The sequence below is a fragment of the Octopus bimaculoides genome, chromosome 19 (assembly GCF_001194135.2).
Source record: "Octopus bimaculoides isolate UCB-OBI-ISO-001 chromosome 19, ASM119413v2, whole genome shotgun sequence".
Classification (NCBI taxonomy): Eukaryota; Metazoa; Mollusca; class Cephalopoda; order Octopoda; family Octopodidae; genus Octopus; species Octopus bimaculoides.
This window is the reverse complement of record NC_068999.1, coordinates 51,905,092-51,931,703: the sequence shown is the minus strand read 5'-3', so window position 1 is coordinate 51,931,703 and position 26,612 is coordinate 51,905,092. Positions and strand designations below refer to the sequence as shown.

General features: G+C 34.2%; 1 protein-coding gene across 1 annotated transcript in view; it reads right to left on the bottom strand.

The window, feature by feature from the left end:
- The window catches only part of LOC106876560 (ras-related protein Rab6), a 158,661-nt gene that overhangs the window by 79,060 nt on the left and 52,989 nt on the right, over nt 1–26,612 (bottom strand). The window lies entirely within an intron of this gene.

The following is a 26,612-nucleotide window of genomic DNA, read 5'->3' as shown; positions in this document are numbered from 1 at the left end:
AGAGAGAGAGAGAGAGAGAGAGAGAGAGAGAGAGAGAAAGAGAGAATATGCTTTATTCCATTAAAACCATATATGAATATGGTGCCTTCTGAAAAGAACTTGTTTCCTTGTTTCATGAGCTAGAGCAATAAATATTGGCTTCTTTCTGAGCCGGGGCATTAATACTGCTAACACAATCTGACATGAACTGATCTAATCAACCCATTTACTTTACTTTGGAGAGAAAACTGCCACCACCCCGCCTCCCACCACCAAAAAAAAAAAGAATAAATAAAAGACAAGCCATTGCAAATATGAAAAATTGGAAAAAGAAAAAAAGTATAGTTTCAATGCCTTATATTTTGGATACATAAAACAACCAAAATTTTGATAGAAAAAGGCATCAAACTGAAAGAAAAATCTTATAAAAATCAAAATAGAGAATATATACTTTTTAATGATGTAAGTAGCTGAAATACTGAGTAAACGGAACATGGTATAGAAGTGAATATACTTTATTGTAAAGAAAATATTTCCATAATGGAATAAATGGAACCAGTCAATAAATACTTAAGTTGCTTAACATTAACTTTTCAACACAAGATTGAATGAATATATATTGGATTACTAGCTTAAGACTGTGGAGTTGCAAGTGTTTCGTAATGTCTGTGAGTAGATGACATAAGCTCAGATATGTGTGGGGAAAATAGGTATCTGATCTCCTGGGAACAGTTCCTGTGAACCAGCTTTCATTTGCTCAATTAATTTAATGATACTGAAACCAGAATCAAGCATCAACTTCCTGAGCCCGTATAACCTGCATAGACAAATATAATCTTCTCCAAAGAACTTTTAGTGGAACAGCGCTAAGTCTAACGCAGTAAGACTATGAGAAGTGCTAAAAGAATAGAAAAAAATATCAACCTTCCATTCTAAGATGCATAAAGAAATTTAAGAACCAAAACTTTCCTGAATTATTCATATGGTAACAAATTGAGGATAAAGATTATATAATTACTGATACTTTTTTTTTTCTCCTTTTACTTGTTTCAGTCAGTGGCCATGCTGGGGCACCGCTGTGAAGTGTTTAATCAAACAAATCGACCCCAGTACTTATATTGAAGTCTGGTACTTATTCTATTGCTCTCTTTTGCTGGACCACTAAGTTAGAGGGGTGTAAACAAACTGATACCAGTTGTCAAGGAGTGGAGGAGGAAACACAGACACATACAATAGGTTTCCAAACAGTTTCTGTCTACCAAATTCACTGATAAGAATTATTCTTGATGTTTTAAAAAAAAAAACAATACAGAAAATGACTCAAATAGGAAGTCTTAAGGTCACCTGACCTGCAAGAAATAGCAACCAAATTTCTTTCAATCTGAAATATTTTTATCATTAAGCTGCTAATCAGAGTTGATCAGGGACTAAACAGCATCACCACTCAGTGAAGAGATTTAAGGATACGTTACAATACAAACTGAACTGAATTAAAAGACCAGACCTGTGATGACTTAGTATCTAAGTAATGCAAATTGGTGAAGTTATTGACATTAGCACATTGCTGTCCTATAAGAAAGCTGTTTAATGAATATAAGTGCTGAAACCTAATGAGTGAAAATAAATTCTAAGTGTTCAATCTACAAAAAATCTACATAAGTGAAAATATAGCACCTAAGCTAAACTAGAAAATATAATAAAAAAAATAAAAAGAAAGAGAAAAGAAAGAAAAAAATGTGCAGGTAAACACTTAAGACAAGATCAATACATTTTGGTTAGGACAAGAAATATTACTAAGTTGCTAGTTTTGGTATGAAATATTCTAATCTAATTTTTTTTTCTCTCTCTAAATAATAAAATATAACTGCAGATCTGTATTTTAACTCTTAAAAAAAGTTTTACAAGTTTTAAAAAAATTGTCAGTTCTTATGCTAGCTGTTTGAAGTATGTGCTAAAATATAGAGATTAAGAGAGCATAGACGAAGTGTGTGTGTATGTTTGTGTGTGTGTGTGTGTGTATGTGTGTGTATGTTTGTGTGTGTGTGTGTGTGTGTGTATGTTTGTGTGTGTGTGTGTGTGTGTGTATGTATATATAAAGAAGATTAGTGGTTACCGATGTAGAGATAATAGTAGAGTTCACATTAGGTGAGGTAACATAAAAAGAAGTTAACAAAAGTTGGATTGACTAAACATGTTTCTTGGTGTTGTTTAAACATCTCAGATCAACCTTGCTTGAGCACACCAATGGCAAAGAGGTAGTCAGCTAAATAACTAGGTACAATCCACAAATCCTTTGTCCCTGATATATCATGCTTTTCCTGCCAGTTGGCAGGCCATACTATTAACTTAGTCATGTAGCAGTTTATTGGGCAGGGTAATGTGGAACAGTCAAACCATGTTTTTTATCCTCTGTGCTGTATTTGGTTATGTTTGAAGGTTCTGATGGTGGTCACAGCACAGGGTAGCCACAGTAGAAGTTACACTCAGTTGCAGTGCAACAGTTGTTCATTAGTGAATATGCAAATCAGTCTTTTGGGTAAGGAGATACTGCATTCTGTTGCTATTGTAATTTTAGTGTTGTTTATATTTGATACTCTATGCAGTTTAGAAGTTTGTTTCCCAACCACATTGAGCTGACCAAAGCCTTGTAAATGGATTTGGTTAGCAGAAACTAAAAGCAACTCCTCAATTGTGTGAGTGTGCATGCCCTTGTCTTGACATCACATGATTGTAGGAGTGTCATTCATTTCTAATATTCTGGGAAAACATGTCTGGCCATGGCAAAATGTTACTTTGCTTGGAAACAGATATGGGTTGGTGACAGGAAGGACTTTTGGCTGTAAGTTTGTCTCAACAGACACTGCCTGGCCCATGCAAGCATGGAAATGTGGGCTCTGAAACAATGATAATGATGATGATGATGACAACTAACTGTATTTACAGTAAAGTAGTAGTTACCTCATTTCTCCCAGACCCAATGTTATTTCAATATAATACCAAACTACCAATAAGATGACCTTGGTACTGATTAGATTGTTCAAGTAACAACATCTAACTATACTGAATGAACCATCACAGCAGTTCATAGCCTTCAAACCATGGCTGCTGTCCCTATTGGTTGCACCAGTAGTATATTTAATGAACTTAAACTGATGATTCACTGTTGCTAGCTTCCTCATCTTGCTTTCATTGATTGCATGGTCTACATAGTATTGAGTGTCTATTGACTTTTTTACTATATTCTCTTCATGACCAATTACCAGTAGTTTTTCAAGTGTGGTATAAAAGTGATAATATCTATTATTCAACCAATACTTAACTGTTAACCATGTTGACTTTCAGTTTTCATAACCAGAGTTCATATTTTCCTGCAATGCTAATATTGATTCAATGATAAAAACTAAGCCATCTTCTAGTTCTTCTAGGCAGCCTAGATTCAGCTATTATAACATTAAGGACTACAGAAGTGAGAAGGGCAATCAAAACAATTTTTTCAACATTTTCATTTCATCTTTCTCACCATCATGTTTTAACACATTTGTCTATACTGAGATGTGTCCACAAAACAGAATTTCTCTTAGCATTTTCTGTTATGTGAGCTCATTTTCCTCAATTCTAACTTAATTACATTTCCTGAGCTCTTCCTCAAAATGTGCTGTAGTTTTGGTGAAGGTGCCAAATCTAGAAGTAATTTCTTTTTCTTTCTATTCGCTCTTAACATTTTATATGCACTACTCATAAATCAGCTTTTTTCTCTCTTCATGTGCCATGCCTACAGGAGTTGGCAATTATGCCAAAGCCTGAAAATTCATGATTTTTTTCAAGAGAAACATATGACAATGGTTTCCTATTGTCTTCTGTTGATCCTGCATTAGATGAGGGAGGTCTTCAGGGAAGCATCCAGTGTTTGTGGTGAGTTGATCTACATACGTTGTGTTCGAAAAGCCTGCTTGAGTATGGCCTTGCTTTGGCATCCATAGCAGAAGGTCACATACCAACACTTCTTTAGCTCACCAGCAATGTCTTCCAAAGTGCAAGCACCTCTCCCTTATAATGGTGGAAACAAACAGGAGATCTCCATATAGCTGTTTCTTGGTGGGATGAGTTCCCAAAGATATGTTTAAAACTGCTCCTAACATTTGAATGTAAGCTTGGTTTCTAGTTTTTTGGTAAGCATTTAGGCTGTTGCTCCCTACAAAAGGACTAACTCTACTATTGCATGCAAAAAATTCCTCTTAAGACTGTTTATATTATCCAAATATTTTCATCAAATGATTTCAGTACAGTTATCTCTTTTGCTTATTTGTTTTTAGATTTTAAACAATCTTAGAGAGAATTTTTGCTTATTAATTGCTGGGATAAACTCAGTTGATTGAAAATTTTTAAATCATTGCATTACATATGTAAGATGACGCTCCCTAATTTACAATCTTGATTGAATGAAGCAATCAAAATTGCCATGTTGACCTTTAAATCTGTAGAACATAAATTTTATCTTTTAACCGCTGGTCTTAAAGAATTAAGTGACTTCATATCTTGAACGGCATTTTGAAAACACCAATGAAATAATTTTGTAAACTGATAATAATAATAACAACAACAACAATTTCTAGTGGTATTCTCTTATTTACATTTGCTTAACATCTAATATTAAAATGAAACGAATTGAAATGAAATATGAGAAAAGTAAATTTATTTTGAATCCAATATGCAAAATAACTGGAAGGCATAAATTTCCCAAATATAAGAAAATCAATAGAGACTTCATAACTAATCAAAAGAAAACAGCTATCATACAGAACCGATGGATTCAATCTTAACCGAAATATTGTTTATTCTGTTATGTATACAAACAAAAATTTCAATCCAGATTGTTTTAAGCATTTAAAAGAGAATGTTTTTCTAGGCGGTCTTCAAATAATATTCCTGAATTTATGTTTAAAGGTTTTCGTATCATATCAAAGAATCACAATGCAAAATCTATTACATTTTGAACATAAATGTAAGAGAATTGAGAAATATGTAAACAAGGTATCTCAAAGTGAATTCAGCTTTTAATAATTATATATAATCCATTGGTTTAAAAACCCATGGATGGAAAAAAACAAAAAGGTGGAAAGCTATCTATGATACTTGAACCATGTATCTTCTGTAACCCAGACAGATGCGCTACAAATTACATGGAAGCTACTTTCATCCATCTAAATTAGATAGTTTGATCTTACAAGCGAGACAGTGAGTCTGTTTACATTTAGAACATAGATGTAGAAGTATCAAGAAATAAGTAACTAAGTCTTTATATATGATGTCTCTTCAGCGAGATAGAGACTGGAAGTAGACCTCATGGGTGTCCAAAACTTTGTTTCCATGATCATCTCCAGCAGTCTCTCATCTTACGTGGTATCCCTCCCAATTAGTTGAAGCCCCTAGTTGTTAATCAGAAAGCATGGAGGTTGGTGTGTGATGCTGGAGTGAAACACTTTGAAACCAAATGCAGGAAGAAGAGAGGAGGAGACATCATTAATCCCCTTTCAGTGCCCTCAGTGCCAGAGGATCTGCTTCACTTGAGTCAGTCTTGTTAGCCACGTTCACTCTCATGAGGAATAATGTGCTGGAGGTGGAGGAGGATGAATGTCATCACCTTTCATGGGCTGCCACAAGTAGTAAGCAAGCAAAAAATATCGAAGCAAATCCAGTCATAAATAATCATTATCAGCAATTCCTGTTTTGCGTCCTAGAACTCAAAGGGTTAGTTGCCTGGTTTCTGTCGTGTATAAATAACCAAGATCACAACATTGCCCCTCACACAACACACTGCCTGTTTTGGAAATTGAAACCACAATCTTATGATCACAGGAGCAACACTCTAATCATTTGGCCACACACTTTCACCTACTTTATATGCTAACAATTATTAAATTCTATTGATGATGATGATGATGAGCCTTATATACCAGAAAGTGAACAGAACTGGAATAAAAGCAAATACACACCAGTTAGAGTCTGGAAGCGTAATTAAGAGAAATTATACAATTTTCTCCATTCATTTCTAATATCTTATTTAATCTTTGATAACCTTGATATACTGATAAAGATAAGTGTGCAAAGCAGAGTAATTGAACTTGAGAACATCCATCTAATAAACCTCGGAAATACATTTAAAAATCAATACAGGCATTACTATTAATTGACTCAATATATAGCATGTACATAACCATTTTCTAATATGTTAGAAATATTAATACAGTGCAATAAAAGATCTTAAATGTGACAGTCGACAATGTCATTGAAAAATTACATTTCTGTAATTGTAAAATTTAATTTAATATTTAACTAACTTTTATTACTACTATAGTGATAATTTCAATGGATGTATGAAATATGATTTCATCCAGATCTCTTATTTTCAAAAGAAGGTATTTAAAAATTTAAAGATTTCAATGAAAACATTTTGCAATCTATCACAACTAGTTTGGTATTCAACTTTGTATGTGCAGATCTGGTTTATACACTCACTATCTTTGATCTCAGAACAGCATATCTTCACCTCATTTGTCCCTTTAAGAAATATATGTGGTTCCATGTGTAACAAAGTTTTCGCTACACTTGCTGTCTTCTTATATGGGTATGAACCCTAAGAATTAAAGAGGGGGGGGGGTGCATTATGAATTGTGATGGTGCCACATTAAAAAGCACCCAATACACTAAGGAGCAGAAGGGCATCCAGCCATAGCAGACCATGAAACCAAGCCAAAGCAGACCATGAAACCTTTAATTTTGTGCATGCGCATTGTTTATTTTTGATTTTGTTGACTATACAGTATAATAGGGTCAGTTGGGCCCCATCTGTGAGACAAACAGCACCATGACACAATTCACTCTGCCAGAAATGATATACTGTACTGCTTGGCATTTGTACTGGAAGCTCTAATAAGAACAGATGGTGAACACAGAAAGACAGTTGGCTGGCCATATCCCCAAAACATGTGCGTGGCACAGTTTTACGAGAGACTAAAAAAACTTCTTGTAACACCAAAGATGAACTGAAGGCAAGGATTATGGCAGCATTCACCAACTTCAACAAGAAGACTGTCCAGAAGTGTTGCAGAAGATTCTGAAGTCGTCTGAAGGCTGTGGTTGAAGCCAATGGCGATTTTATTGAATAAATTTTACTCTTTAGTATTTCAAGATATTTTTATGTAATTTTGGTAAATATATCTTAAAATGAGATGTCAGTGTTATTTTCATTTTTGCGTAATTTAGATGACACTTTATTCACTGCATCCTGAATATATATATGATAAGCTTCTTTCAGTTTCTGTCTACCAAATCCACTCACAAGGTTGTTGGTCCAAAGCTATAACAGAAAACACTTGCCAAAGGTGTTACTCAGTGGGACTGAACACAGAACCATTTGGGAAGCAAACTTCTTACACCATAGTCACACCTGTGCCTCCATGCTCATTTGTAAATTTTACAAAACTATATACATATATCCAGCAGTGTTGAATATCAAAAACTATAACTCAGGTGACCTTATTTTCATTAACAACTTGCCAAAACATTAATTTCTATTATATACACTAACACAAACTAAAGCAACTAAAATACATAATGCTACTTTCTACATTATCTGCAAGCTGAACAATAGAAGAGCTAATCAATCTTATCAATAATGGATTATGGTAGTACTAGTATACGTTTTCTACTTACCATTTGTGGCAATGCCATACTACTTTCACTCTAGTCTAGCTGCATACTAATACTAACAGATAGAGGGAAAGGTTAAATAACAAATAAAACTAGAAATCAAACCACCAGCTAATGTCTTGATAATCAATAACTGCCTAGGAAGCACTCATCATTTGATAAAAGGTATAATGAATTTTTATAAAATTATATCTTATATAAATAATTGGAGGAAAACTGAAAAAATAGATACTTAAATGTTTGATTTAAAAAATTCTTTTTAACATCTTTTTGGTATTATTTAGTTAAGAGAAAGGTTGGTAGGTGTGACTCTTTTGAAAAGCCTCCACGACTGGAGGGAGGTATCCTCAGACTGGGAACTTGGTTTGAATACTTATTCACATTGTTTTGAATTAATTATGCATTACCTTCAAGCTTGAAGATTTTGATGATGTGATTGTTTCTTTTTAGAATGACATTGTAGGATAGATGTGAGAGGCCAGATCTGTCTGGTTTGAACATAGAAAAAGGTATAACATTAGGGCTGGATATGGTCAGTCTGAATGCTAAAGATTCAAGTCTAGAAATAACAGAGATTGTAATACTGAATGGAGAATGGAAACTAGATTCACAAATTTAGCTATTGTGATTGAAATAACAACATAATCAAGGAAGTTAAAAGTACAATTAACTGTTATGGTATGCTAATTATCTTGCTTCTAGCAATTATTTGTACAGTCAAAATTATTACAGTTTGTATTTAACATGTGTCGATATCTAAAAACAACCACCAATCCATCCCCATCACCAAAAGAATTATGCTTACATGTGATATGTACTTCCCAATATCTTTACTGTAAAAGATATTTGAACCAATATTAATTAAAATATTAATGAAATAATAGGTTTTTTTGTACATAAGCAGGTATGGTCACGTAATCTAAGAAGTTCACTTCACAATTATGTTGTCAACTATAACTTTGGGTTGATTGATTTCATGTGAAATTTGGTATACAGATCTGGTGTGTGTGTGTGTGTGTGGGGGGGCTTGTCTTGACATTACATGAGAGTTGCAAGTACTGCCATCATAAAAGCAGTGTAATTTGTTTCTAGTTGTCTGTGGAAACAGATACAGACAAGGGAATCAGGTGAGGGTTGGTGACAGGAAGAGAATCCAGCCATAGAAAATTTGCCTCAACAAATTCCATGTGACCCATGCAAGCAAAGTAAGGTGTTTTATAGTGATGATTACACACACACACACACACACACATATATATGTTGTTCTGGGTTCAATCCCACTGTGCGACACCTGGACAAATGCCATCTACTATAGCTTTGGGTTGAATAATCTTATGAGTGAAATTTGGTACATTTAAGTGTGTGTGTGTGAGGAATATTTGTATATGTATATCTTGTACTTTGTACTTGTTTCAGACAATAGACTTGGCCATACTGGGGCACCATCTTGAATAATATTTAGTTGAATGAATCAACTCCAGTACCTTTTTTTCTTTAAAGCTTGGTACTTATTTTACCAATCTCTTCTGCAGAACAACTAGGTTATGGGGATGTAAACACACCAACACTGGTTGTCAAGCAGTGGTAGGGAACAAATACGCACACACACAACAGGCTTCTTTCAGTTTCCATCTACCAAACCCACTCACAAGGCTTTGGTTGGCTCGAGGCTATAGCAGAAGACACTTGCCCAAGGTGTCGCATAGTGAGACTGAACCAAGAACCATGTGGTTGGAACGCAACGTTCTTACCTCACAACCATGCCTGCACCTATAAATAAATTTGTGTGTATGTGTGTGTGTGTGTATTTATATATATTTGTGTATATATATATGTATATATATATGTGTGTGTGTGTGTGTGTGTGTGTGTGTATATTTAATTGTATACAAATTCACATGCATATATAAATACATGCATATTTACATACATACACATACATGGTAGTCTTACTGCTACTTGCTTGTTATAACTCTACAAGTGCATTGAGAACACACTATCTATCCTATGTGACTATTGTCCTGCTGGACAATACCATACAATATGTCCTAAAAATCCGAAGTCTTCTAATATAGGTTAGAAATCAATAATACATAATATTGCAAGCCAATCAGAAGTTCTATCTAATCATTGCAACCATTGATTTCAAAGCTAACGACGATGAGTGTAAGACCTGAAAGAAACCAGCAGCCCAAAAGTAAACCTAAAATGGAAATGATTATCAGATACATATTGAAATAAAATTCACCTGCTCTCTGCTACTGCAAATGGAGCTTCAAATAATAAGAGAATGATGAGAGAAAAATATAAAAGCAAAAAAAAAAAATAAATAAATAAAAGCAACACTGCTAGAAGAATTTCTTTAGAATATATTCATTTCCTCATGGAAGAACACGTGTAAAGAAATCTTTTCTACTCAATCTATGTGATAGTAAATAAAAAATAAAAATAAAAAAAAAAAAACTTTAAAAAAAAGGGGGGGGGGGCTCTGCAAATTTATAGAAAGTCAATTCTGATATATTATTCGAGAAAGATAATGTAGATTTTTGAAAGAAAGAAGGAAAATCATAAATGAAAGATTGGATTCAAAGAATAGAAGAATTTGAATAACATTTTGAACATGACTACTGAATAATTTTTATTAAGTAGATGTTTGAAGACCGAATGGATTATTAGAAAATTTCTGTTACAGATACATCAACAGATGTAATGCAGCGAGCTGAAAAACTTTGATCAACTGTGGTTATTCTAAGAAATCAGTAGATGAAAACTGCTGAGTGGCATCTGAAATCCCAGAAACACGGAAGATAACTTCAATAAGATCAGATATGTGAAGTATTATAGACAATGTACACCTGAGTGGATTTGGTCTTTAGAGCTAACTGGCAAAAGTAATAGACATGTTTCAGTATTACTTAACTCCCTCAGCTGGAAAGCTGAAGAGTGACCAATACACATACATCATCATCATTATCATCATCATCACCACTCTCTCTTCTAAAATCTGAGTAACTATGTATCTCTTCTACAGCAAGAAACCTGTTTTGCTCATGTTGATGCTAATTTACAACCATCATTTGAAATCTTGACAAGGGTGCATGCACACATAAACACACACACATAACAAGCTTCTTTCAGTTTTGATTAACCAATCCACTCACAAGGCTTTGGTCAACTCAGGGCTATAATCAAAGACACTTGGACAGAGTACTGTGCAGTGGGACTGAACCCAAGACCACATGGTTGGGAAGCAAGCTTCTTAACCATACAGCCACACCTGAGCCTATTCAAACGTTCAAAATTAAATTCAGTCTATGAGGATCATCAAAGGGCCAAGTGAAACTTCATTTTGACATATATTAAAACATTTCTATTAAACAATGCATTTAAATTATTAGAAAGATTTAGTTCGTGAACAGCTTTATACTGAAACTAAAGAGAAAAAATGAAAGACATATTCCTGAGGTCAAGAACAACAAATGGAACAATGTTCTAAGACAATGGAAATACAATTTAAAAAAGAAACAGAACAAATAAACAGTTGAAGTACGTATGAAGATACCACTTTATACATGAGGTGAAAGAAAAACTGTGGAGAAGATGAATCAGATATAGTGTGCAAGAGGGGCTGAACTGGTATGAATCTGTAATGTGTAAGGATGATGACAGATGTGTAAAGAAACACCAAGACATCCATGTGGAATGCTTCAGCAGAGAAGGAAGACCAAGGATGAAAAGGGTGGAAGCAGTGAAAGCTGATCTTGGGATGCTGAACCTCACAAAAAGAGATTAGAAAGAAATGCAACAAATGGATGAATGCTGTGATGGAAAGGGCCAATCCAACTCAAGCAAGCATAGAAAAATGGATGTAAAATGAGGATGATGATAAAATCAAAATGAATAAAATACAAGTAGCATGTCACCAGAAGAAAGGTTTTTCTTAACAACCACCAAAACTTTTGGTACTTCTTTTTCTGTGCTCCCTAATTTGTTGGTCAATATCATATCATGAAAGAAAGTTACGTACTTCAATCTAGCATAATTTGATGGCAGTTTTTTATTTTTATTTAAATAATATCAGGCTAGAGCTAAAAATGTAATGCAAGAGATATAAAGCTAATAATAAGCTGGGAAATCTTGTTATGAGCATTGTGGTTTGTTTCTATTGCCAAATAGTTAAGCAATTGTGCAAACATTATGCCAATTTTGTAATGAATGAATATTTCAAGAGTGAATGAATTGATTATCCTTCACAAACCCTTCTTGGCAGAATTCAATACAGCAATAACAAGAAAAAGAAAAAAAAAAGACTACTTCTGGTCTAGAACTGACAAATGTAACAGCTTCATGGATGGAACATGCACGCACGCACGCACACGCACACACACACACACACACACACACACACACAAATGTAATAATCAACCATTGAGAATGAGCATAAAAAAGTTATGACAGCAGCTAAAGAGATCTAAATTCCTAATGCCCAACTGGACACATTTATTAAGGAAATATTGATGACAATGCAATGTTGGTTACATTCACTGGTGTACAGCAAAGCTAAATGGAATCTAATAAATTATAGCTGAAGTTGAACAATAACGGTTTGAGTGAAAGGTCATCTCAACAGAGTTTTGAATGAGTCCCAAAACTGAAAACACATTGGTCACTAATTAACTAAAATAAACTATTTCTTATCTTTTATGTTGTGCAACAAGGATAAATACAAAAATAAAATAACAAAAGAAAATAAGATCAGTCCAAAAGGAGGATATTAAACTTATTGATTGCAAGTCCAAAGTGCTGCAAGATAGTGTATGAAAGTAGACTGCTCCAACAGATGTGTATGCAAGGAGGGAGGAATGGACATAAGGAAGAGAGAGAGAGAGACTTTCTTTATCTATGTGCAGTTGTCTATGTATGAAAATAATATAAGGAAACCTATTAATAAATACCAATCAGATTAAAACAAATGTCTTAATTATGTCTGGATAATAATAATAATAATAATAATAATAATAATAATAATAATAATAATAATAATAATAATAATGGTTTTAAATTTGGCACAAGGCCATCAAGTTCAGGGGAGGGGATAAGTTGATTACATCAACCCCAACACTTATTTTATCGACCCTGAAAGGATAGAATGCTGTCAAGAATTTTATCTGGTGCACTAATTATTCTGCTAGCTTGTCACCTTAATAATAATAATAATAATAATAATAATTGGTTAAATTTGAATTTTGACTGTAATGACAGACAGAATGCCGCTAAGTATTTTGTCTGGTGTGCTAACAATTCTGTCAGCTTGCCACCATGATGATGATGATAATAATAATAATAATAATAATAATAATAATAATGGTTTCAAATTTTGCCATTGGTTACGATGACAAGAGTTCCAGTCGATCTGATCAATGGAACAACTCATAAAATTAACATGCAAGTGGCTGAGCACTCCACAGACATGTGTACCCTTAACATAGTTCTCAGGGAGATTCAGCATGACATAGAGTGTGACAAGGCCGGCTCTTCAAAATACAGGTACTACTCATTTTTGCCAGCTGAGTGGACTGGAGCAATGTGGAATATAGTGTCTTGGTCAAGGACACAACGCATCGCTGGGAATTGAACACATAACCTCATGATCATGAGCTGAATACCCCTAACCACTAAGCCATGTGCCTTCATGCATGTAGAAATATACCTACATATATATATAAAGGCTCTAAACTAATGTTCTGAATAAGAGATTGATTATAAATTTAATTTCAAATCATATTCATTAAACTCTTTTTCTCTCTCCATTCAGCTTTTCTATTTTTTTCATTCTCATATCTTACATGCTCGGGTATTGTTCTGAAGTAATTAATATACAGAAATCCCCTTTAACTACTAATGCAGTTTTATGTAATTATTTATCAATCAACTCTTACAACAATGCATTTTCCTAGCTTTGGGCATAATCCACACAGACTTCTCATTACTTGCTATTTCAATTAAAATTCACCTTGTTTACAAAATAATTAGCTTACATGAATGATGTAAAACAAATTTATACTTTGGTTCCACTACTGTTGGGCTATAAAAGTGATACCTTGCTGCTCAAAAATGATAATATCAAAATTTGGATAAGTTCTGCTATTGTCTATAATTTGCATCAGCTCATCTTTTGAGGCCTGAAGCCAAATAGAGAGCTGGTCTTCTAAGTGCTTGTTCAAACTGCTAGAAATAGCAGCTAAATTTCATCAAGCCATCTTTAAAAAGTGAGAACATTAGTTTGATTTTAGCCTATATAAATTAAAGCTAAGGTTAGATTCTAAGGCTGTGTTAAGAAATTTGATTCCCAACCACATGGTTTAGAGTTTGCACAGTGCCACGGGCAAGTGTCTTCTGCTATAGCTCTGGGTTGAGCAAAACTTCATGGATTTATTAGGTAGATGGAAACTGAAGACAGCCCATTTGTGTGTGTGTGTTTTGTGTCTACTTATCTTGACATCAAGTGATAGTTGTAAACAAGCATCAGTGTCTCTCAAGTGATGTTGTTCATTTCCAATCTTCCATATCTGGCCATGGGGAAATATTACTTTGCTTGGAAACAAAAGTGAGACTTGGCATCAAAAAGGTAATCCAACCACAGAAAATTTGCCTCATGAGTCCAACACCCTATCCACTAAGTCATGCACCTCCACATCACTCTAGACTAATATTTTATTTATTGACCCCAGAAAGATGCAAGACAAAATTGGTCTCAATAGGATTTGAACTCAGAATGCAGGAACCAGAATAAATACCACAGAGCTTTTTGTTATAGACATGGCCAGTTATTAAAGACAATACGTTAGTGGTAACCATGGTTATAAAAGGTGCTTTATAGTCAGTTAAAATCTCAATTTCAGAGTTTTCTCCCTTGTCTCATTTGAGATGAATTTTCTTTATTAATGACTTTTCTTCTAATTATGAGTATAATTTTAATTGATTGAAAATTCTTTTTCAACTACATTGAGAATAAAGTGTGGCCTAATGTAACTGTTAAGTTAGGCTACACTTAAGCAAAAGCCTGTACACTTCTCAACTAGCTCACTTAGAAATGTAAGTTCTGTTACCCAGGTGACATAAGTAGTGCCGGATGTAGCAGAGCTATTGAAATTATAATGACTAGAGCTGAAGTAGAGTATTAAAGTAATATTTATTTGTGTTTTATTGACTTTCTCTTTTTATATGAATGTTAGCTTCTGTGAGGAATATGTTAAAACTGTACATTTGTTTGAAAGTGAAATATGAGTAGTGAATGCAGCAAATTTTCTGCTAGAGAAAACTAAAATGAGTATGATTTGTAAGGTTTGAAATGTTAACTTAATAAGAAAGGCCATATACAGGTGAGTTGAAAAAGCACCTAGACATGAAAAGTGCTGGGTTAGCTATGTGACATTAATTAATATATGGTGCATGAATGGATAAATTCATGACCTAAGGGGGTCTTTAGTCTTTATTACATCAGTGCAAACTAACAGACAGACAATGCAATTCATTTTATTTATAAGTGAGTTATTTGTCTTCAGGTTTTCATCTTTAGTCTAAATTTGTAGCTGTGCTGAAGCTTATAATTGTCTTAACTTTTACATACTTGCATCAGTCCCATGCCAACCAAAGCCTCGTGAATACATGGTGTCATATGGAAGCCTGTCACATGTATATGTGTGTGTGTGTGTGTGTGTGAATGTTTATTTCCATGTGTCTCTGCATTATACTGCTTGAGCAACAGTGACATTATGTTAACAAATCCTGTGAACAAATTTGGTAGCTTAGTGGTTTCAACATGAAAAAGACCAGTGGAATAAAAATGCCTTACCTGAGAAACAGGTGAAGGTTGGTGAAAAGAAGAGCTTTCAGTTATATATAGATTACTGCAATAATAACTCTTGTCTGAATCATGCCAGCATGGAATACATAAAAACAATGACGACAACAATGTCACACATGTTTAAATTAATAAATGTCTTTTTACATACCACTACTTTTCTACAGCTTAGTGTAATTGTAATAGGTTAACTTACCTGCAAAAAGAAAACAAAAAAGTACATTAGACAAATAGTAAAATGGTCAAAAAGATAAAACAAACAAAAACAAATTTAAATAGGGGGGACAAATATCTTATGGCAATGTGGTTAAGAAATTGGCTTTATAACCTCTCAGTGTTGGGTTCAGTCCCATTGCACATCACCTTGGGCAAGTATCTTCTATTATAGCCAAGTATCAACCAATGTAATAAATGTAAGGATTTAACCCTTTTGTTACCAGCCTGGTTGAAACCGGCTCTGAGTGCAAATGTCTTGTTTTCGTAAGTTTTGAATTAAAATCTTCCACCAAACCTTAGTCACAATTTATGTTCCTAACACTAGCTGAATGATAACTCAGTTATTTTACTAAATTCTTTGTTATATTTAAAGTGATTGAAAGAAACACAGAGCATCTCAAAATAAATGCTGTAACGAAAGGGTTAACAAATAAAATTTCAACAAATGATTCCTTGAACCATAACTAATGTGTTGGTTATCTCATGACAAGTATTACTTTGTCCAGAGATAACAGCATTTTATTTTACTAATCTTGAGCTTCGAAAGTGGAGAGATGTGCCAACTTTTGAAAGTTTTACAAAGGTAACATTAGATATATGTTTATAACACAAATCTTTGTGTGCATGTGTGCTTGTGAGATTAGTTTGGATCATCTAACTTGCTCCAGGATTGTTTTGAGATAAGAATAAGTGGTGCTGGTAGTTAAAGTCGAACATTAATGCCCTCATATATGTAAAATGTAAATATGTAAAAGTTGGAGCTACAAAAGAATTTCCTTAAAATCTGTCAAATTACTGTCATTGGCACAATCCCATTTCCAAAGACTGGGTATTTAGATCTGCTTGCATCACATTACTGGCAATAATATCGTAAATAGTTCTTGGAGCATTCATTTTACTCCAATAAAATAGTACAGATAAAAAAAAGAAAAAAAAGATTTTTTTTTTTCAGCTAGACGATGAAGAGACATTGTATGTGAGAGATGTCAACAATCTGAATTAGACGGTCTATCAAAAACAGATGATAAAAGATAAAGAGATGAGATTGAAGCAAATATAAAATTAGGTTGTGAATAATATTGGCAAGAGACAAAGATAAGAAAAGCTTGTTTAAAACATAACTAGAATGAGATTATAAATGAGAGAATAAGACAAAATTGAAATGAGACAGTGATTGCCTGAAATCATAGAACAAATGATTATAGGGCAAAAATCAAAATGAGAAGTTAAAATTAACTCTGTTGGCACTCAGTGTGATTATATTAACTAGGTTTTATACACCTGAGCTCCACCTCAGGACACATAAAAATGTAATTGTCTTACATGAAAAAGATGCTGAAAACTACAGAACTGAAACAATAATTATGCGGAACTGACAATCTGTGAATCATCATCATAGTTAAATGTTTGTGTTCAATGCTGGTAATGAGTTGGATGGTTCAAAACAATCCATCTAAATTGAGGGTTGTGTTGGTCTCCATTGTATGCTTTTTGCAAGGTTTCAACAGTTGGATGCCCTTTCTGATGCCAATCACTTTACAGAGTGTACTGTATGCTTTTTACATGCCACCGACACTTCATAGAGTTACTGAGTGGTCTTCTTGTGGCACCAGCACTGGTGGAGTCACCAGGTCAATTACGGTCAATTGAATGAGAACCATGTCTCCTTGTGTGAGACATGATTATCACTTAACTTGAAACCTTGCATCTTCAACTGTATTTGAGTCCTCCTTTGGATACATTTGACTCAATTTCCACTGTAAACTATGCTGCTGTCTTTTCTCCCCAGAAGAGAGTGGGTGTAGTGAACTTCATGGTTGAAAAATTAGGCAAAATACTCAAACATCTAAAATAGCACTATCTGTGATCAAACATTTGTAAACAGTCTACTTTTGTACTGATATCTTTATCTTTATTCAGATTAACTGATATATTTTTAGTTTGATCAGATTTTATCATGGGGTTTACCAATTCCAGCTATATCAGAAATTTGGTTGTAAACAAGGAATATGGTCAGAGTTGATTAAGGTGCAGATGGAACATAGATGACAATGAGATAAGGAGAAGACATTACTAATATAAAATTAACTCTTAATATCTTGTAAAACAACAAAGTCACACAGTACTGCATCTAGTTATTAGTTCTATACTGTTTGAAACTACATGACTCAAACCAGCCTTGTTTGGCTCTATCATTTCCCTGTATCATTTATTTGCATTCTGTAAAGTTCATTATTAACATTGACCAATGTATTGCCAAATTTTTGCTGAGTTCAGACTTTTATTGAAAATCTCATTCAAAAATGGATGCTAATCTTTGAGAAACAACTTATTCAATGATTTGATAGCAGAAAATGCCTTGGAGATGATAACCAGAGCAATATTATTTTAAACACAAATGGCTACTTATATTAAAAAACAAGAGCAACTAAATCTTGTCTGCAATACCACCAATTTTCACAATAATTTGACCATAAGATACTATAAGCATTTGAATAAACAAACCAATTTTCAGATATTTTCTGCTCAATCATTACAGGACTGAGCTTCTGACTTAGAAATTTTCACGAGATCGTTGCCAGGGCCCCTGGACTGGCTCTTGTGCGGGTGGCACATGAGATGCACCATTTCGAGTGTGGCCGTTGCCAGTGGCCCTGGACTGGCTCTTGTGCGGGTGGCACATAAAAGACACCATTTCGAGCGTGGCCGTTTTCGTGCGGGTGACACGTAAAAGCACCCACTACACTCTCTGAGTGGTTGGCGTTAGGAAGGGCATCCAGCTGTAGAAACTCTGCCAAATTAGATTGGAGCCTGGTGTAGCCATCTGGTTGCACCAGTCCTCAGTCAAATCATCCAACCCATGCCAGCATGGAAAGCGGACGTTAAATGATGATGATGATGATGTTTAACCCTTTAACATTCAGATTATTCTGTCAAACCTAACCCTTATTTATTCACATTGTTTTGAATTAATCATGTATTATCTCATAGCTTCAAGATTTCGATGATCTGCTTGTTTAGTCTTAGAATAGCTTTGTAGGATTGATGTGAGAGGTCAGATCTAGCCAGTTTCAACATAAAGTAGGTTAAATATTTTGGTCAGATATGGCCGGTTTGAATGCTAAAAGGTTAAAGTTAAAATTTTAAAAGCTGAACTGATATATGACACAAAGACGGAAACAGTGAAGAGAAGCAAAACAGAAACAATAGAAATAAAGCATCAAATAATAATAAAACGAAATGTAGTTTTTGTCTATCTGCAGATCTGTTTTCATACTAGATTGAGGACACTGCTTCATTGTTATGTAAATTATGTCAACTAAATGCATGGAAACAGTTAAACTCAGTACTACATTCTAATGAAATACTCATTAATTTCACATTTCTCCTTCAGCACACAGTGGTGAGTTGTTGTTTAGTTCTGGGTTGTCCTTGATTGAGCATAACTATGATCAAAGGCATTCCAGCCATGACCCTCATGATCTTTTTAGTAAATCAGCGACAATATTATTCAAAGTTTCTTTCCTTTAATTGTTGAGTCACTATCAGAACTAGAGGAGAAGTTTCAGGTGTGGAAGCAGGGACTAGAAGACAGTAGAATACAATTTAGTTGCTATTTCTAGCATGTCAATAAATCACTTATCCTTTGGTACCTATTTATAGCTAGATGGACTGAGCCAACGTGAGCATAGAAACAAATGACCTTTCAGCTGACAGTCTAGTTTGTCATCCTATCAACTTGACCAGCTATGACTCTAATGTTACAGGCATTAATACTCATTATCCAGTTAGACTTTGCCATGACTTGATAAATTTATAAAAATACAGCAGGTGAGAAATAAAACAATATCAATTTTGAAACAATCAATACAAAGAAAACATCTTAAAATCTACACAAAAGGAGAAAAAAAATCCTCAAACGTGTGTACAAGTGTATGTCTGTGCATATTTTGGTTATACACATGCGTATCTGAACACAGAAGTCTCCTACTGTTCAGAGAAAATTAGTTCTTGTAAGCAAAAGAGTAGGATATGTTTCTTTATTTGTTTATTTTTCAAAAGTTAACAAAGCCTGTTTGACTTTAAAAAAATATTAAACAAAAAAAAAAAAAAAAAAAAAAATCCCCCAAAACATAAAACTTCTGAAGAGAGACACAAACAATAGTTGATGCAGAAGAGAGTCAATTATTTATTATACAGCAGACATTGCAAAACAATACATAAAAAAGAAACCTCTCTTTCTAGACAAAGTGATAAATAAATAAATTTTGTTCAGATATCAAAACAAAACCCTGATCACATACAATAACCTAATTAATATTTTGTCAAGAAATTACTTTTAAAAAGATTATCTTAAACAATGAATTAAACATACAAGGTTTTTCTGAACAGTATCAAAGAAAAACAATGACAAAAGAAAGAAAATTTCTTCATCAATCATAGTTTGATAATGCCATAATAAATGCGTGTGTGTGTGTGTGTGTGTGTGTGTGTGTGTGCATTTGTTTTATGTTCTCAGCCAAGACATATTTTAAAATGTGTGATGCAACTTTAAGCTAGGACATGCATCATTCTTGTTTATAATTAATGGTTATTACTAACAGTCATTTAATTGATTCTAAGGAATATCAGACCAAAGCTGAGTACCAAAACACAAACTCTATAAAAAATAACAGCCAAATCTCCGTTAAATTGTACCATACCAACTTTAAAAAAGGGAAAAGGAAAGACACATTAGATATTGTGGTCCTAGACATGCAAAAGAAAAAATGGGGTGAGGATGTTCCCAGTTGGAATATTTCTGATAGTAGGTTTGCTTGATCAGGGTCGACTCAGGGTTCAATGTTAATACTGGCTTCACTTACACATTTTACATCAGTTTTTCGATGCTGGAATAAGGTGGACAGTTACTTATCAGAGATAGTATTTTTATGGTTTGAAGCTCTTCTTGTCACCAACCCTTGCTTGTTTTACATGAGGAGGACTTTATATCCTACTAATGCGAGAGTGCAGAGCTGTGTTCTCATTTCTGGTGAACACCATGTTCACCAGAAATGTAACCACAGTGACAACATTTATTTTTTCATTCCTCAGATCTCATGCAAGGAGCAAAAGTGATAACTTTCACACACCAAATACACAGACTTACATCATCATTATTACCATTGTTTTACATTTGCTTTTAAACTGGCCTGAGTTGGATGATTGTCACTGTGCTTTTAGATGAGCTGGATGGTACCTCTCATGTCAATCACTTGACAGAGTGTACTAGGTATATTCACCATGGCATGAAAACATTAGAGAAGTTGTCATGTCTGTGACAAAACTAAAAGGACTTCTCAACTCCGCACTCAATAGAATGCATTTGGTGTTTGTGAGTTTAACAGGCTTTCAAGCAGTTTTCGTCTCAATTTCAATCACACAGGTCAGCCTGAAGCAAGTGTAGAAGATAACTAACCCAAGGTGCTAAGCAGTGGGACAGAATATAAGAGTTTGTAATTGTGAAGTGAACTTCTAAACTGCATGGCCATATCTGACTATGTTTAAAAATTTATAGCTTCAAAACAGGTAGCAACCAGGGCAATTAGTAACAGAACATAAAAAAACTAAATTTAAAACAAAGACGAAAAAAAATGTTGGGGTGTAAATTTTCTAAGAAGAAGTTTATCCCAGCAGAGCCACAGCCATATGATTGAAACTAATAAAAGAGTGGATAAATTAGCCCCGGTTCATAGACTCATCATATAAGATGTATAAAACTGATGTAACTTTACAGACCCATAAGTTTTCTCAATAGCAAGAACAACAAATCAACATACAGATGAAGAAAACTAAGAGATAACTGGTGAGAATATGGAACAAAAAGCATAGTTAAGAGAAACCATTCTTCTTTTATCTGCTTGTTTTTTATCATTGTGAGTGGAAATCAAAACCAAAAGAAAAAGAAAAAACACCCTCACCCTGCCAAATGGTATCTTTATTGATTATTTCTCAACACTCAGAAGTCTACAAATTAAATATAATAATAATAATCTATAATTATTATAATATGTGTAGTAAATAACAGTATGCTAGATGAGTTATTAAGGGTTTACTTACAGATGGCTTAGTTAGGTGGGTAAAGTAATGCGAAGTAGTTTATATTGATCAAGTGTTTGCAGAAATTATTCTGATAGTTGGAGATATCCAGAAAGATTTTGATCATATATTATGAAAAGCATCAAATTATTGGATGCAAGAGCACAGAGCTTCCAAGCAATATATCATCTAACACAAAACGGAAATTCTTCAGGAAGTAATTTCAGTATATTATATTGAACCCTGCAGCTTGGTAAGTTGGTGGAAAGCCAAATACTAAATACATTTCTTTTATGAGTGAGGAATAATATTGGTCATGACATGATGTAGTGCTGGAGAGAAAATCATAATTTATCATAATGGTTAAGTAGAATAAACATTAGGAACTAAAGTGAAATAAAAGGGATCAAACTCAGTGGGAGACAGTTTATTCTATTATCAGCTGAAACAATATGAAATGGACCTTGCTGTAAACCATCAGCTAAGTTAAAACCTATTACAAGGTTTTCTAAGTGCTTAGTAGATCCTATAATCATATAAAATACACAATAGAAAAACATTTTACAAATAATAAACACTTTGATATATGTGAATGTGTGTGATTGTGTATTTGTAAGTCATCATCATTGTTTTAATGTCCTCTTTTCCATGCTTGCATGGATTGGGCAGAGTTTGCAGAGGCAGATTTTCTAGGGTTGGATGCCCTTCTTGTCACCAACTCTCACCTATTTCCAAGCAAGGTAATATTTCCAAATTTTTCCTAGTTTTCACACTGGAAATTAATCATGTGAAGCCAAGATAAGGACACACAAGCTTCTTTAAATTTTTGTCTACTAAATCCACTCACAAGGCTTTGGTTGGCTCAGGGATTTAATAGAAGACACTTGTCCAAGATACCATACAACAGGATTGAACCAATGACCATGTGGTCAGGCAGCAAACTTCTTAACTCCACAGCTGTGCTTTCATGTAAATCCCTAGCTGTCACTTTCTAGCAAAGAAGAATGTTAGCATGTACCATGGTTTCAGTATTTACTTTAATTAGCTATGTAGCTGTTATGAGAGACAGACATCCTCTTGGCTCTCCTACCCTTGACCTGATGAAACACCAATGACGTGACATGACAGGCGAAGGGAGAAAGGGTTGCACCAGTACTTGGCTGGTGCTCATTTCCAGCTGAGTAGACTGGAGTAACATGAAATGAAGTGTCACACTTAAGTACGTAATGTGCCACCTAGGAATTGAACCCATAACTTTATCATCATGAGTTTAACATCTTAACCCCTATGCCATGATCAGTAAAAAAAAAAATGTGTGCTGAGTAAATTGAGATCTAAATTAAACATGTAGGTGTTGATGTGCTTAACGATGTATGCCACAAATTCTAAGTCAATTGAAATTTGCACTTTAGTAGGAGAAAGAAAACAAAAACCTAGAGGCAATAAGTTTATGGTTGTTATGAGAACATTTTAACTACGCAACCATGCATGCACTGTAAATCTGAACTGCATGCAATTTTTTCTTGGCTCATTTTTTCTTCTTAATTTCTCTTCCTTCTCTTCTCAGTCCCTCATGTACTTTCCTCTAGTGTCTGATGAGGGAGGATGTTTGAAAAGTTATAACTTTTACCCTGTAACTTTTATTCTTTCCTTCCATTAACCCAACAGTATTAACTGCTAGTATCTCTTGTACATATCTTTGTTATTTGCTTTGCTATATATCGGTTCCTCCTATTCAGTTTCAGGCAACAAAGAGTAGTAATCAGATGATGAAGGCTGTATGCCACTGTACAAAACTAGTGATGGGAACATATACATAAATATGCAATTGAAAGCAAGACTGAGAAGTTGATATGTACTTTTACATATGGTTTTAGTAACAAACAAATGAAACCATTTCAGCTGGGGTTTCAAATGGTTTGTGGAATTTGTATAGATAGCCTATTGCTTCAGCACAAACATTATTATGATTGTACTGATATCAACAGCTTATATATTAATAGCTGTTTCTCATCCCCTATTGCAACTTACACAGCAGGACATTTCCATCATCAACTATTGATTGGAAATCATGGTAATTTCAGCGCCTTCTGACATTATCATTTCCTCTGGTGGTGCTCAGTTATATCAATGCTACTTTAGAATGTCTGGGTTTTAAGATACAAACACCAAATACCAAGCAAAAATAGAAATATGCAATTCTAAATTTTGGGGAAGTATTAGCATTAACATTATGACAAATGTCTGGTCTATTTACATCTTTCTCAGTGTATTTATCGACTGCATTTTGATTGATGTGATGGGGAGTCTTTTTTAATCCTTCAGCTCACAATACCATCATATGATGTTATACAATTGATGTAACTCTATATAAGTCATTACCAGCAGGAACTGCAAATTAACAAACAACTCAAGAAAACAAGAGATCAAACTGGTGGGAGGAGACAGTGGCACCATCATCATTATCACCACTGTCGTCATTTTAATGCTGACTTTTCCATACTTGCTTAGGCTCGTTGAAACAGAATCTTCTTGGGCTGGATTTCCTTCCTGGTGTCAACCCTCAAAGCCAAATAATTATTCCCCCAGTGTTTTGAACAATGAACAGCTTAAATATGCTTTCATGAAGGATTGCAAACAAATAACACAGTTTGTCTAAACAGTGATATTGTTGTTTACAATCAGCACATGTCACACTACAAGAGGAATACAGACTCAATTACACCCACCGATGAGATGACAAAGGACTGAGATATCTAGTGCCTTACTGTACTCAAGAAAACCCATCTGTCACAGCAGAACTGATACTAAGTGCTGGTGCCACATAAAAAGCACTCATGCTGGTGCTACGTTAAAAACGTGTTGCTGCCACATAAAAAGCACCCAGTACACTCTGCGGAGTGGTTAGCATTAGGAAAGGCATCCAGCTGTAGAAACCATGCCAGAACAGACAACGGAGCCAGGTGTGACCCTTAGTCTTACCAGCTCCATTCAACCCATGAAATCATGGAAAACGGACATATGATGATGGGTTTCTTCCAGTTTCTATATACCAAATTTCACAAGGCATTGGTTAATTCTCACTAATAGTTGAGGATATCAGCTGACAGTGTACATGCAGTGAAACCGAAACCCTAACCTTGTGGTTCTGAAGTAAATTTTTTAACCACACAGCCATGTCTGCACCAATGTATAACAGAACTCATGAGCAAGGAAAAATTTTCTTCTTTTATCTGCCTGCTTACTGTGCGCAGACATGCATACACACATACGCACAGATGCACACGCGCACACACAGAGTACAAACAACTTCATTGATAATTTCAAGACACTCATAAAAATTTACATATTAATGATGTAGAAAATAGTAACACAAAAGACAAGGTTAATTAATAGACCAAAAATCTGAAATTAATCTCTAATATTTTATTGGAACATTTTAATGGCAAATTTCAAAAAAAAAACTTTCTCTTTTTGTTTTTTCTTTCCTTTTACCCTTATATTTCTTTCTTTCTCATACACACATTCATTTATCAGAAAGTGGTTTACATTGTTCAGAAGCAGACTAATGAAATGAATCATCTTTTCTTTTTCTTTTTAACCAAAAGAGATCTAAAATTTAAAACCATTTACATATAAAACATTTTTAAAAGGTTGATGTCATATATTTTGTAGAAACTAAATTGTTGATAAATAGACTTCATTAAAAGAGGTATTTTATTATCATATAAACAAAAATTAAAACCATTAACACAAAATTCATTAAATTGTTGCCGCACCACTAAAAATCTTGAAGGAATACACCAGAAGATATTTCCAAAACTATCTCTAATCTAAAGTCTACCAGAAGTTCTGAAATCTGCCATAATGAGTTAAGTGCCTGAGACGAATTGTGAAAGCACATGGCCTAGTGGTTAGGTTGTTGCACTCATGACTGTAAGACCATAGTTTCAATTCTCAGACTGAGCAACGCTTTGTGTTCTTGAACAAAACATTTCATTTCATGTTGCTCAAAGCCCAATCAGCAGTAAATAAATTCCAGCAATAGATGGGAAATTAAAACTGTAATGGGTTAGCAATCAGTTTACGAGTGAGTGTTGTAATCTCAGTCACCTATACACCATAGAAACTAAGCTAAACTTCAACTTTATGAGACCTGGGGCTCATGACAGACCTATGCCTGATACAAGATAAAGACAGAGCTTGGAAGTGGTGACAGAGTACAAACTGTTGACCTCACTACGGTTGGAAGGTTGGGACTGATGCTACCTCAGATCAAAGACCTGCAACTTTCTATCATGTTTTTTTTTTACATATGGGCATCATAACTCTAAGAACCACAAAGAAATTGTCATCAGAATTAGTGGAATATTGGACAAAATAACTTACGTTATTTGGCGAAACCCTTTGATCTTTTGAGTACAAATCCTGCTTAAACTCACTTAACCATTTTCTTTTCTGAGATTGATAAAACGAGTACCAGGCAAAGTACTGCAAAGAGGTGTCAATATAATCAACTAAGCCATTGGAGGCAGTGCTGCTGCATGACCAATTACAGAAACCAACAAGTTTAGCAAAAAATATAAAAGACTTTTCAATGTGTATGATGATATAGTGAGGATGATTACACTGGAATTACTGATGGTGATTAATAATGTTGAAGTATTCTTCATCTTAAAGTATTTTTTTTTTCAAACACCAATGGAAAGTGAGCATTCACAACAGGGCTACGGAGTCACAATTTGTTTACAAACAATTTAATCAC